Source organism: Teleopsis dalmanni, chromosome 2, assembly GCF_002237135.1.
Source record: "Teleopsis dalmanni isolate 2A chromosome 2, ASM223713v2, whole genome shotgun sequence".
Taxonomy (NCBI): Eukaryota; Metazoa; Arthropoda; class Insecta; order Diptera; family Diopsidae; genus Teleopsis; species Teleopsis dalmanni.
This window is the reverse complement of record NC_051847.1, coordinates 173,866,139-173,874,184: the sequence shown is the minus strand read 5'-3', so window position 1 is coordinate 173,874,184 and position 8,046 is coordinate 173,866,139.

Sequence of the window (8,046 nt, the reverse complement as noted above, 5' to 3'; positions counted from 1 at the left end):
GCTTTAGCGGTTATATCTAATCTCAGTAACTCACCGATAAATAGCTGATCCTGATATAGCAGATATTGAAGTATTTTTCACATGAGAAAGGTGTGGTTTATAAATTCACAAAACTAAGAATTTTCTATTATAGATAATAGCGTCACTTGGAAGGTTGTCACTTTCTAAACCTCTTATGGATTTTTTAATCATAGTGTTGTTTATTTCACATCCTACGAACTCATTAAGAGAGTTTTTAAAGAAAAAATTTTATATTCAGCATTTAAGATTTAAATTGTTGGAATTTCAGTGCTTCAATTCTTTAATATATGCAAGTGCTATACACTTATTCTTCAAGAACTTACTTTTACATATAGTAATATCTCATAAAAATGTTTCTTCTTCCATAAACTTCAGTACATGGTTCATTGTTTCGTAACACTAACTATCTGTAGGTAATAAAGTTGCCGATGTTTAGATTAACACAAGAAACTACTTTGCTATAACATTCATTTTAAATAATGTGAAATTCATATATTATGTATAATATATTCTATAATATATAAACAATGATGTATTTTTCAATTTAAAAATTAATTTAACTATTATTGCCACCACTGTATTATTTCATGATAATAGCAAATAAATATATATCTGCATCTGAAAATGAATTTTCTTCCCACATAGGTATGACAATATTTAAGCAATTAAGCAATGTTTATAATTACAACTAAATATATTTATGAACTTTTAAAACATACATAATTTAAATATTTAATTAACGTAAATTAAAACTGAATTAAATTTTATGCTCTCAATTTTAAAAGTCTAATGGCTCAATAAATAACATTTTACCGTCCTTTTTATAAACGCAAACATTTCTAATGGCAGAAACAAAGCCCATTACAGTGAATCACCCACAGCCTACTAATTTCGTTGGCTGAATAAAAATTGCAGAAAATAATTACTTCCCGATTAATTTATGCGATCTACACAATAAAATTGATCTACTCAGTTCAGATTATATTTTCAAACAATTTAATTATGAAGACAAAATTTTCAGCATTTTTATTTTAGAATTTTCTTCCGATCCTGCTACATTATTTAGAATGATACTACATAATCCGCCAAAAGTATTATTATTTGTTAATAAATCGAAGAATAGCTTTATTTGAAAAGTTTACAGAACTAATATAACTTCTTCACATGCGTTGTAAGGCTCAACAGACTTGAGGTTCCACAAAGTGTGGATTACATATTTCAGTTATTTGCTCAGCGCCTACCCACTGCGCTCTGTCGATGGAAAATTGCGCTGACTGTCAACCTTAGTGAGCCTGAATTTACGACATAACAATTAATTTCAGATAAAAAATTAAATTGGTTTTGCTTAATTTTCCGAAATAACAAGTTTCGTTCACTTTTCGCCAAAGGAAAGTTTGCAAATATGCAATTTTATGTACTTTTAATGCGGATCAGCGCAGCGAAAAAATTAAAAATTTTATTTGAAAAATATTTTTATATTCTTCCTGAATTTTTTGCATGTGGGTTGGCTTTTCCATTTAACATTATTATTCATTTATTAACTTTTCTAATCTTATTTGCCTCGAAAGTAAAATTTTCGATTAAAACATTATATTATTTTAAGAGTAAGATATTGATTTAAAATTCTTGACAAAATTGAAAGCATCTCTTTCACATAACTATTGTTATCCATACTGGTTACAGACATTTCATTATCTTAACCAATAGTTTTCACAGGTTTCAAGTATTTATTTCCATTTTATTCTATTATCGCTAAGTTATGTTATCTTTAAATGTGTTATATTTTTCATTCTATTCAGCTTCCATCATACTCTCTAACAAGCAATCTTCTCCTTGTCTATTTAGTTATCGTCATCCAATTGTTATCTAGCTTTCATAGGTTACAATATCATACTCAATATATAGTTCATGTTACTCTTAGTTGTATTTTATTTATATATAGAGTCATAAATGTATAGTATATTCTTCAAAGGGTTTTATAAATAAAAGTGGGCTTTATAATTTATTAGTAAATCTTAATTTTAATATTTCCATGCTAAACATTTTTTTTAATCTTTTGAGAGACGAATTATATATTAGTTGCTGAGTAATACAGTATTATCAGTACGATTTTATTATTGCATATGGGAGTATTCCGATTTCCATATGGGCTGTTGCTTGCTACAAGTAATTGTACATTTGTCATTGGAAGGAATTGTGCTTTGAATAAAGTTTGAGAAAGCTTTTTACCTAGAGTTACGGTTCTAGAGTTTTTAATTTATTTTAAGTAAGTTATTTCAAAGTGGATTATACTGTCTGAAATTATACTTTCAAAATAAATTCGTTTTAATAATCATTTTAGTTTTTTACTAAGCAGAGTGTTCAGAGAACTGAATGATATTACTTTTCTTTATTGCTTCAATGACTTTTTTTTGGTTTTTATAAAATAAAAATATTTATAGAGAGGTTTCAAACAGTAGTGGACTGCAACAACAAAATTTTTATTTATTTTTAATTAAATGAATTTTTAGCTGACCATGCAATTGTTTCGAGTATTGCAAAATATCTATCACCAGTGGTCTTGGAATTATTATTTATATTTAATAAATAGTAAATAATTTTTTGAAACCGCCAAAAATGGTTCAAAGGGTTAAACTCGTACCCTGCCAAATTTGAAGCTCAAAGTCAGTGTCTGACTATCTAATAAAATAAGGTTTATAATAAGTAGCTGATTTTAAAAAATTATTTTGTATTTAAGTTTTATAAGTTTTACTGTATGTGTCTTAATTTGCGGAAAGGGACTATAAAGTTTCATACGATTATTTTGTTAAGTCAGTACACTACTAACATTTTAAACAAATAGATATCACTAAATTCATTCATCCCACGTATTTAAAATACGATTTATTTTTTTACATTATTACCAATTGATCAATCTGATTTGATCTGATCCTATAATTTGCTTATTAAAGAATTATTCAGATTTATTTGAAACTTAATACAATTATTTGGACAAAAGTTTAAAACCATATTGTATGTAAAGTATGTGAATTTTTGTTGAAAAATCTATTATCTATCGTTATCTATTATTTAGAATAACAAATTTTTCAAACAAAAATAAAATACAAATTTTATTTATTAATGAAATTAATTATATAAAGCGATAAGTAATTAATTATTTAGTTTTAATTGACGAATTCGCGTTCATCTATTTTATTAAGCTTAACTTTGGAATCCATTATTATGCCATTATTATGATTATTAACAGCTAATGTTATTTCATTTTGAATATTGTTTTCATAATTAATTAATATTTTCAATAAGTATTTTATGGTCCTATGTCCTTTTCTATGGATTAGTTTATATTTCTAGTTAGGACTAACAACTTTTGCAGCAGCGGTCGTCTAAGACTAAGTACAATGAACCACGCACTGGAGAAACAGTTCAAAATTTTAAATATGTTTATGAAAATCTATGGTTTAAGTGCTTGTGACTACAATAAATCGAAACAATGTTTTGTAAAATCAAAGATACTGTACATATACAGAATATTTTTACATCTCTTCATCGTCCTGCCGATCGCAGCGTGGCTTTTGTTAAATATTGTGGCTACTGTATTTTATATGATAAAAGTCAATTCAAGCATGGACGAAAAATTAAAATGTTTCTGCGCATTTTTTGCACGTACACCAATCTTTATTTCATTAGTTGCCAATAGTTTTTTATTACTTTTTCGAAATGATGAATTATTGAAGTTTCTGAACTTATTTTTTGAAACATATAAAAATCACATGTCACTATTTAAGCGGAACTTATGCATCAACTGGTTCAATTACTACATGCTCGTAGTACGAAATCTACTTTTTATTTTTATAAGTTTAATATTTTCTAAAATGCATTTATTTCGGATATTATTGATATTATATCCACCCTTCATGCTATTGAGTTCTGTTTTAATATTGACATTAATGTGTTTTGAAGGTTATCTCTTGGACATGATAAAAAGTTTAGAGTCTGCTTATAATAGTACTGAAAAAGTACTGATATCAGTTCCGAAAATACTTCATTTCTATGACAGTGTACTGAAAATGGTTTCGTATTTTGGAAGATTTTCTGCTCCAACTATACTAATTGAGATCTGTCTACAGTCTCTCGTTTTCTCAGAACTAATCTTTGCAATTTATTCTAGTAAAATTTTGCATAAAGCGCAACTGATATATTGGGAAGTATTATTCTGTTTGACTTTTATGATGTTCTTAGTGGTTTTAACAAATAGTGGCGAAAATATTTATAGTTTTGAAAAGCGTATACGATTATTTTTTGTATTATTGGATTTAAAGTCCGAAGGGAATTACAGAACTAGAAAAAGTGTGGACAAAGTAAGTAAATAACAATCTATTTACTTCTTCTATTAATTAGTTTTATCACAGGTCGCAAAATTTTACCTATGTCGTTCAATTATATATAATGAATGCCTACAAGTTTGGAATATCTTTAATATACGCAGAAGTTTATTATTGGAAGTGTTGAAAATTAGCTGGTGTAATGGAATTTTGGTAGTGACTTTATTTATAAACTACTCTGACTTTCTAGATGTAAAAAAATAATTTTAAATTCAATATCAATAATATTGTTATAATAGTGCTAAATAAAAATATTGATATAAAAAAATAAATTTCTAGCCCTTGATTTAAGAGAGATTAGATTTTTCTCAAATAAATATATTTAAATATAAGTGGGATTATAAGTGGAATATTGATATAAAAAAATAAATTTCTGGCCCTTGATTTAAGGGAGATCGGATTTATCTCAAATAAATATATTTAATTATAAGTGGATTGCTGTTATATGCCTAAGTTATTCAGGTATATATCAGGTATATATTTATATGTTTACATATAAAAATAAGTTTCTAACCCCTAATTTAACGGAAATCAAATTTTTCTCAAATAAATACTTTAAAAATAAATGAGGTTGCTTTTATATACCTACTGTTATATATATATCTGTTTTATTCACAAAATCTTCAAATTAAATAACAACAAAATAAATCAAATTTAGCGAAAGCCTAATAAATTGTTTAATTATTTAAATGCTGGTATTTCTATATATTATAATTAAATATGAGAGAAAACTAAAATTTAAGTTTTATCTAATATTAATATTTATTTGTTTAAATTTAATTTGAAGTACATATACATATACATAACAACATATACAATTATTGCAATTATGGGAATTGTAATAAAAAACACAGAAAATTACCCTATTGAGTAAAATACAATTATGGCAGGATTTGATCTAATTTTCTTCTAATGCGGTTTGTGGTAAAAGGTAGCAATCACTTCAAGAAACTATTTCCGTAATTGTAATTTTAGGTTCAGGAATTGACTTAAGTCGCATTGGGTCATGTCAAGTGAGTACATTGACTTTTTTGCTTAAATCCTTGCACAATTATAACTTAGTTTCATTGCAGAACACTCAAAACACTAATTGCGGTAGTGTCAGTGAGTAACAGATATATTTTAATCTCGCATTTGTAACGCAGTAAAAAGTTACTACATAACAGGAAAAAAGTTATGATGGTACCTTTTACGTTTTATGGCATTTTTTTAGGGATGCTGAAGATCTTTTATTCAGTAGCCAAAACATTCTTCGAAATTTAATCCCAAATTAACACTGAACTATGGGGGAGCGCCAACCAAAGTAACGTCGAAATAATCCAACATATCCAGAACAAGGTGCTACGGAACATTTGAAAAGCGCCATGGTGCATTAGGAACAGCGATATACATTGGCTAAAGAAGTAAAAAAGAATGCAACAAGTCACAAGCTGAGGTTGCTGCAACATGTGAACACAGAAGCTGTTAACATCATAACCTTGTATGGACAACCAAGATGACTAAAACGGCGAAATATCGCTGACATGGCATCGAATTAGAATGTAGAGTAATTTGTTTAGAAAATTGCTTATTTATATGTTTATATTATTGATCAGATACAAGCTACTCGTTGTTTATAATGTAAATAGTAGTATCAAAAAACACAACAAAAAAAAAGTTTAATCTCAACAGATTTTCTTTTGTTAAAAATATGCGCTTTCTATGTCAGACGTCTATCCAAATGCATGCCCAAGCATTTTGTGCTTAATGATAGAGGAATTATTATATTACTGAGTTTAATTTTGGGAAAAGTGTCTCTTTTCATTATAAATGTGACATCAGTAGATTTTGTTTCACTTGCTTTCATGCGCCAATGCTTCAACCATTTTGATATATAAACAATGCCAACTTAAAATTTAGAAGAAGATTCCTACTGTCCTCGGTAATTCGTATGTGAAAAATAGATGAACAATTGAACCGAGTACTCTGCCTTGTAGTTCTCCAGAGAAGAAGCAAAATATTATGCCACTCCTTAAATCTTGTAATGTTTTTTAAGTGGAAGTGTTTGCAGACCATACATTCAACAAGGTTATTGCTATTCTATTGGATGGTAAAGTTGAAGTTCAAGCTGTTAACGTAGCTATTGCAACTTCTTCTATATAAAGTATAACTAGTTTGAGTGAGAAGCATAATGTTTACTAGATCTGAGTCTCGGAACATTGGAATATATAGCGAAGTTAAAGCAAACACTAAAAAGCTATTATAATAAATCCTTTGAAACAACGGATGGAAGAGACTTGCAACTTGTAAATCTAGTTAGACATTTTGACCAATATACAAACTTAAACAAACATTATCAGTGATGAGCAGATTTTAAACGAATATTTCTAGATTAAGGGTAGCCATTACTGACTTGAAGAATACGTGACCCAGATGGACATTTTTCTCAATTCTTACAAGACTTACTGTTGACAAGCATCCATTCTTTGATTTTCTTGGTGTGTATTTTAGCAATTGATGTTGAGAATTGTCCAGCTTATTTAAATTATTTATATCACTTGTAATCATTTTATTGGCTGACAAAACCTAGTCAGCGTAAGCCTTGTGCAGCAATCTTCATGTTTCTCAAGCGGAAGTTTTATTACCCAAACACTCATAACTAATTGAATTGTATCTTATACTAATATTTTAGTATTTCCATGTTGAAAAGTTTTATTCAGTATTTTATTCAAGTATTATAACAGCGTTTCGAAGCTTCGAGCATTCAGGAAATGCACAAGCATACCGAGTCGGTCGGAGATGATCGAAAACCACATTATGTTCTGGACTTTTCTTTTCCACGTAGGTATTTGTGTTAAACAAAATAAGAATAATGTGATATATTGTGAATTGTTTAATTAGTTGAAACTAGCCGGGTGCTGTAAAAATTCATTGAATTCATATATAATTTTCCGATGCCAAATTTTCAAATTATTTTTGAATTATTATTTTATATAAATTACAATTTCATTAAGTTTTTAAACAGCGATGTTAGTAAAATATTATAGGGAACATCATAAACACTTAAGTTTATTAATTTGAAAAGAAAAAAACATTCTGAGTCAAAATCGTCATACTCTATTCATAACTTTTAATGATAATTACTGTACACATTGTAATATAGATAATTACTTCCTCGCTACTTGCTTTATATACAAGTACTACTCATAATTATGTACTTCATATAATAGATAAACTTCAAGCTAAATGAGTAAAAATAATATATTAATATACTTTTCTCTGAATTGAATTGTATTATGTACAAAACATAAAACATAAATTCGTCGTTTATTTCATTGTTGGTTCGTTCTTTGCAAGAAACGCAATTATTGGGTGAGGATTCTTAACGATTGCAATACTATGGATCCACATTTGTTGACACAGTTCAAGTTTCTCCATCGGTTGGCTAAGATATATGGGTTAAGTTCCTATGAATACAATGAGGAGACAAAACAGTTCACAAAATCATCATCCCTACTGGTTTACAAAAGACTTGTGAATTGCTTAATTGTGCTGCCAATAATGTTTTATGTTTTTTTAAACGTGTGTGCTTTCATAAAGCTCCTTGTATATCTGGAAGTGGGTACAAACAAAATTCAGTGCTTCTTCATGTTATGCCTTGCTT